The sequence below is a fragment of the Nanorana parkeri genome, unplaced genomic scaffold (assembly GCF_000935625.1).
Source record: "Nanorana parkeri isolate BGI_ZX_2015 unplaced genomic scaffold, ASM93562v1 scaffold4141, whole genome shotgun sequence".
NCBI lineage: Eukaryota > Metazoa > Chordata > Amphibia > Anura > Dicroglossidae > Nanorana > Nanorana parkeri.
In genome coordinates this window covers 15,637-21,310 of record NW_017310408.1, presented here as the reverse complement: position 1 = coordinate 21,310, position 5,674 = coordinate 15,637, and positions in this window count along the sequence as shown.

The following is a 5,674-nucleotide window of genomic DNA, read 5'->3' as shown; positions in this document are numbered from 1 at the left end:
CTTGGTGAGGAGTGACGGGGAGGTGGTTCGGCCTGGTGAGGAGTGACGGGGAGGTGGTTAGGCCCGGTGTGGAGTGACGGGGAGGTGGTTAGATCTGGTGAGGAGTGACGGGGAGGTGGTTAGGTCTGGTGAGGAGTGCCGGGGAGGGGGTTAGGCCCGGTGAGGAGTGCCGGGGAGGGGGTTAGGCCCGGTGAGGAGTGCCGGGGAGGGGGTTAGGCCCGGTGAGGAGTGCCGGGGAGGGGGTTAGGCCCGGTGAGGAGTGCCGGGGAGGGGGTTAGGCCCGGTGAGGAGTGCCGGGGAGGGGGTTAGGCCCGGTGAGGAGTGCCGGGGAGGGGGTTAGGCCCGGTGAGGAGTGCCGGGGAGGGGGTTAGGCCCGGTGAGGAGTGCCGGGGAGGGGGTTAGGCCCGGTGAGGAGTGCCGGGGAGGGGGTTAGGCCCGGTGAGGAGTGCCGGGGAGGGGGTTAGGCCCGGTGAGGAGTGCCGGGGAGGGGGTTAGGCCCGGTGAGGAGTGCCGGGGAGGGGGTTAGGCCCGGTGAGGAGTGCCGGGGAGGGGGTTAGGCCCGGTGAGGAGTGCCGGGGAGGGGGTTAGGCCCGGTGAGGAGTGCCGGGGAGGGGGTTAGGCCCGGTGAGGAGTGCCGGGGAGGGGGTTAGGCCCGGTGAGGAGTGCCGGGGAGGGGGTTAGGCCCGGTGAGGAGTGCCGGGGAGGGGGTTAGGCCCGGTGAGGAGTGCCGGGGAGGGGGTTAGGCCCGGTGAGGAGTGCCGGGGAGGGGGTTAGGCCCGGTGAGGAGTGCCGGGGAGGGGGTTAGGCCCGGTGAGGAGTGCCGGGGAGGGGGTTAGGCCCGGTGAGGAGTGCCGGGGAGGGGGTTAGGCCCGGTGAGGAGTGCCGGGGAGGGGGTTAGGCCCGGTGAGGAGTGCCGGGGAGGGGGTTAGGCCCGGTGAGGAGTGCCGGGGAGGGGGTTAGGCCCGGTGAGGAGTGCCGGGGAGGGGGTTAGGCCCGGTGAGGAGTGCCGGGGAGGGGGTTAGGCCCGGTGAGGAGTGCCGGGGAGGGGGTTAGGCCCGGTGAGGAGTGCCGGGGAGGGGGTTAGGCCCGGTGAGGAGTGCCGGGGAGGGGGTTAGGCCCGGTGAGGAGTGCCGGGGAGGGGGTTAGGCCCGGTGAGGAGTGCCGGGGAGGGGGTTAGGCCCGGTGAGGAGTGCCGGGGAGGGGGTTAGGCCCGGTGAGGAGTGCCGGGGAGGGGGTTAGGCCCGGTGAGGAGTGCCGGGGAGGGGGTTAGGCCCGGTGAGGAGTGCCGGGGAGGGGGTTAGGCCCGGTGAGGAGTGCCGGGGAGGGGGTTAGGCCCGGTGAGGAGTGCCGGGGAGGGGGTTAGGCCCGGTGAGGAGTGCCGGGGAGGGGGTTAGGCCCGGTGAGGAGTGCCGGGGAGGGGGTTAGGCCCGGTGAGGAGTGCCGGGGAGGGGGTTAGGCCCGGTGAGGAGTGCCGGGGAGGGGGTTAGGCCCGGTGAGGAGTGCCGGGGAGGGGGTTAGGCCCGGTGAGGAGTGCCGGGGAGGGGGTTAGGCCCGGTGAGGAGTGCCGGGGAGGGGGTTAGGCCCGGTGAGGAGTGCCGGGGAGGGGGTTAGGCCCGGTGAGGAGTGCCGGGGAGGGGGTTAGGCCCGGTGAGGAGTGCCGGGGAGGGGGTTAGGCCCGGTGAGGAGTGCCGGGGAGGGGGTTAGGCCCGGTGAGGAGTGCCGGGGAGGGGGTTAGGCCCGGTGAGGAGTGCCGGGGAGGGGGTTAGGCCCGGTGAGGAGTGCCGGGGAGGGGGTTAGGCCCGGTGAGGAGTGCCGGGGAGGGGGTTAGGCCCGGTGAGGAGTGCCGGGGAGGGGGTTAGGCCCGGTGAGGAGTGCCGGGGAGGGGGTTAGGCCCGGTGAGGAGTGCCGGGGAGGGGGTTAGGCCCGGTGAGGAGTGCCGGGGAGGGGGTTAGGCCCGGTGAGGAGTGCCGGGGAGGGGGTTAGGCCCGGTGAGGAGTGCCGGGGAGGGGGTTAGGCCCGGTGAGGAGTGCCGGGGAGGGGGTTAGGCCCGGTGAGGAGTGCCGGGGAGGGGGTTAGGCCCGGTGAGGAGTGCCGGGGAGGGGGTTAGGCCCGGTGAGGAGTGCCGGGGAGGGGGTTAGGCCCGGTGAGGAGTGCCGGGGAGGGGGTTAGGCCCGGTGAGGAGTGCCGGGGAGGGGGTTAGGCCCGGTGAGGAGTGCCGGGGAGGGGGTTAGGCCCGGTGAGGAGTGCCGGGGAGGGGGTTAGGCCCGGTGAGGAGTGCCGGGGAGGGGGTTAGGCCCGGTGAGGAGTGCCGGGGAGGGGGTTAGGCCCGGTGAGGAGTGCCGGGGAGGGGGTTAGGCCCGGTGAGGAGTGCCGGGGAGGGGGTTAGGCCCGGTGAGGAGTGCCGGGGAGGGGGTTAGGCCCGGTGAGGAGTGCCGGGGAGGGGGTTAGGCCCGGTGAGGAGTGCCGGGGAGGGGGTTAGGCCCGGTGAGGAGTGCCGGGGAGGGGGTTAGGCCCGGTGAGGAGTGCCGGGGAGGGGGTTAGGCCCGGTGAGGAGTGCCGGGGAGGGGGTTAGGCCCGGTGAGGAGTGCCGGGGAGGGGGTTAGGCCCGGTGAGGAGTGCCGGGGAGGGGGTTAGGCCCGGTGAGGAGTGCCGGGGAGGGGGTTAGGCCCGGTGAGGAGTGCCGGGGAGGGGGTTAGGCCCGGTGAGGAGTGCCGGGGAGGGGGTTAGGCCCGGTGAGGAGTGCCGGGGAGGGGGTTAGGCCCGGTGAGGAGTGCCGGGGAGGGGGTTAGGCCCGGTGAGGAGTGCCGGGGAGGGGGTTAGGCCCGGTGAGGAGTGCCGGGGAGGGGGTTAGGCCCGGTGAGGAGTGCCGGGGAGGGGGTTAGGCCCGGTGAGGAGTGCCGGGGAGGGGGTTAGGCCCGGTGAGGAGTGCCGGGGAGGGGGTTAGGCCCGGTGAGGAGTGCCGGGGAGGGGGTTAGGCCCGGTGAGGAGTGCCGGGGAGGGGGTTAGGCCCGGTGAGGAGTGCCGGGGAGGGGGTTAGGCCCGGTGAGGAGTGCCGGGGAGGGGGTTAGGCCCGGTGAGGAGTGCCGGGGAGGGGGTTAGGCCCGGTGAGGAGTGCCGGGGAGGGGGTTAGGCCCGGTGAGGAGTGCCGGGGAGGGGGTTAGGCCCGGTGAGGAGTGCCGGGGAGGGGGTTAGGCCCGGTGAGGAGTGCCGGGGAGGGGGTTAGGCCCGGTGAGGAGTGCCGGGGAGGGGGTTAGGCCCGGTGAGGAGTGCCGGGGAGGGGGTTAGGCCCGGTGAGGAGTGCCGGGGAGGGGGTTAGGCCCGGTGAGGAGTGCCGGGGAGGGGGTTAGGCCCGGTGAGGAGTGCCGGGGAGGGGGTTAGGCCCGGTGAGGAGTGCCGGGGAGGGGGTTAGGCCCGGTGAGGAGTGCCGGGGAGGGGGTTAGGCCCGGTGAGGAGTGCCGGGGAGGGGGTTAGGCCCGGTGAGGAGTGCCGGGGAGGGGGTTAGGCCCGGTGAGGAGTGCCGGGGAGGGGGTTAGGCCCGGTGAGGAGTGCCGGGGAGGGGGTTAGGCCCGGTGAGGAGTGCCGGGGAGGGGGTTAGGCCCGGTGAGGAGTGCCGGGGAGGGGGTTAGGCCCGGTGAGGAGTGCCGGGGAGGGGGTTAGGCCCGGTGAGGAGTGCCGGGGAGGGGGTTAGGCCCGGTGAGGAGTGCCGGGGAGGGGGTTAGGCCCGGTGAGGAGTGCCGGGGAGGGGGTTAGGCCCGGTGAGGAGTGCCGGGGAGGGGGTTAGGCCCGGTGAGGAGTGCCGGGGAGGGGGTTAGGCCCGGTGAGGAGTGCCGGGGAGGGGGTTAGGCCCGGTGAGGAGTGCCGGGGAGGGGGTTAGGCCCGGTGAGGAGTGCCGGGGAGGGGGTTAGGCCCGGTGAGGAGTGCCGGGGAGGGGGTTAGGCCCGGTGAGGAGTGCCGGGGAGGGGGTTAGGCCCGGTGAGGAGTGCCGGGGAGGGGGTTAGGCCCGGTGAGGAGTGCCGGGGAGGGGGTTAGGCCCGGTGAGGAGTGCCGGGGAGGGGGTTAGGCCCGGTGAGGAGTGCCGGGGAGGGGGTTAGGCCCGGTGAGGAGTGCCGGGGAGGGGGTTAGGCCCGGTGAGGAGTGCCGGGGAGGGGGTTAGGCCCGGTGAGGAGTGCCGGGGAGGGGGTTAGGCCCGGTGAGGAGTGCCGGGGAGGGGGTTAGGCCCGGTGAGGAGTGCCGGGGAGGGGGTTAGGCCCGGTGAGGAGTGCCGGGGAGGGGGTTAGGCCCGGTGAGGAGTGCCGGGGAGGGGGTTAGGCCCGGTGAGGAGTGCCGGGGAGGGGGTTAGGCCCGGTGAGGAGTGCCGGGGAGGGGGTTAGGCCCGGTGAGGAGTGCCGGGGAGGGGGTTAGGCCCGGTGAGGAGTGCCGGGGAGGGGGTTAGGCCCGGTGAGGAGTGCCGGGGAGGGGGTTAGGCCCGGTGAGGAGTGCCGGGGAGGGGGTTAGGCCCGGTGAGGAGTGCCGGGGAGGGGGTTAGGCCCGGTGAGGAGTGCCGGGGAGGGGGTTAGGCCCGGTGAGGAGTGCCGGGGAGGGGGTTAGGCCCGGTGAGGAGTGCCGGGGAGGGGGTTAGGCCCGGTGAGGAGTGCCGGGGAGGGGGTTAGGCCCGGTGAGGAGTGCCGGGGAGGGGGTTAGGCCCGGTGAGGAGTGCCGGGGAGGGGGTTAGGCCCGGTGAGGAGTGCCGGGGAGGGGGTTAGGCCCGGTGAGGAGTGCCGGGGAGGGGGTTAGGCCCGGTGAGGAGTGCCGGGGAGGGGGTTAGGCCCGGTGAGGAGTGCCGGGGAGGAGGTTAGGTCTGGTGAGGAGTGACGGGAAGGAGGTTAGGCCGGGTGAGGAGTGACGCGGAGGTGGTTAGGCCGGGTGAGGAGTGACGGGGAGGTGGTTAGGCCCGGTGAGGAGTGACGGGGAGGTGACTAGACCCAGTGAGGAGTGACGGGGAGGTGACTAGACCCAGTGAGGAGTGACGGGGAGGTGACTAGACCCAGTGAGGAGTGACGGGGAGGTGACTAGACCCAGTGAGGAGTGACGGGGAGGTGACTAGACCCAGTGAGGAGTGACGGGGAGGTGACTAGACCCAGTGAGGAGTGACGGGGAGGTGACTAGACCCAGTGAGGAGTGACGGGGAGGTGACTAGACCCAGTGAGGAGTGACGGGGAGGTGACTAGACCCAGTGAGGAGTGACGGGGAGGTGACTAGACCCAGTGAGGAGTGACGGGGAGGTGACTAGACCCAGTGAGGAGTGACGGGGAGGTGACTAGACCCAGTGAGGAGTGACGGGGAGGTGACTAGACCCAGTGAGGAGTGACGGGGAGGTGACTAGACCCAGTGAGGAGTGACGGGGAGGTGACTAGACCCAGTGAGGAGTGACGGGGAGGTGACTAGACCCAGTGAGGAGTGACGGGGAGGTGACTAGACTTGATGAGGAGTGACGGGGAGGTGGTTAGGCCTGGGGAGGAGTGACGGGGAGGAGGTTAGGCCCGGTGAGGAGTGACGGGGAGGTGACTAGACCCAGTGAGGAGTGACGGGGAGGTGACTAGACTTGATGAGGAGTGACGGGGAGGGGGTTAGGCCCGGTGAGGAGTGACGGGGGGGGGGTTAGGCCTGGTGAGGAGGGACGGGGGGGGGGGTAGGC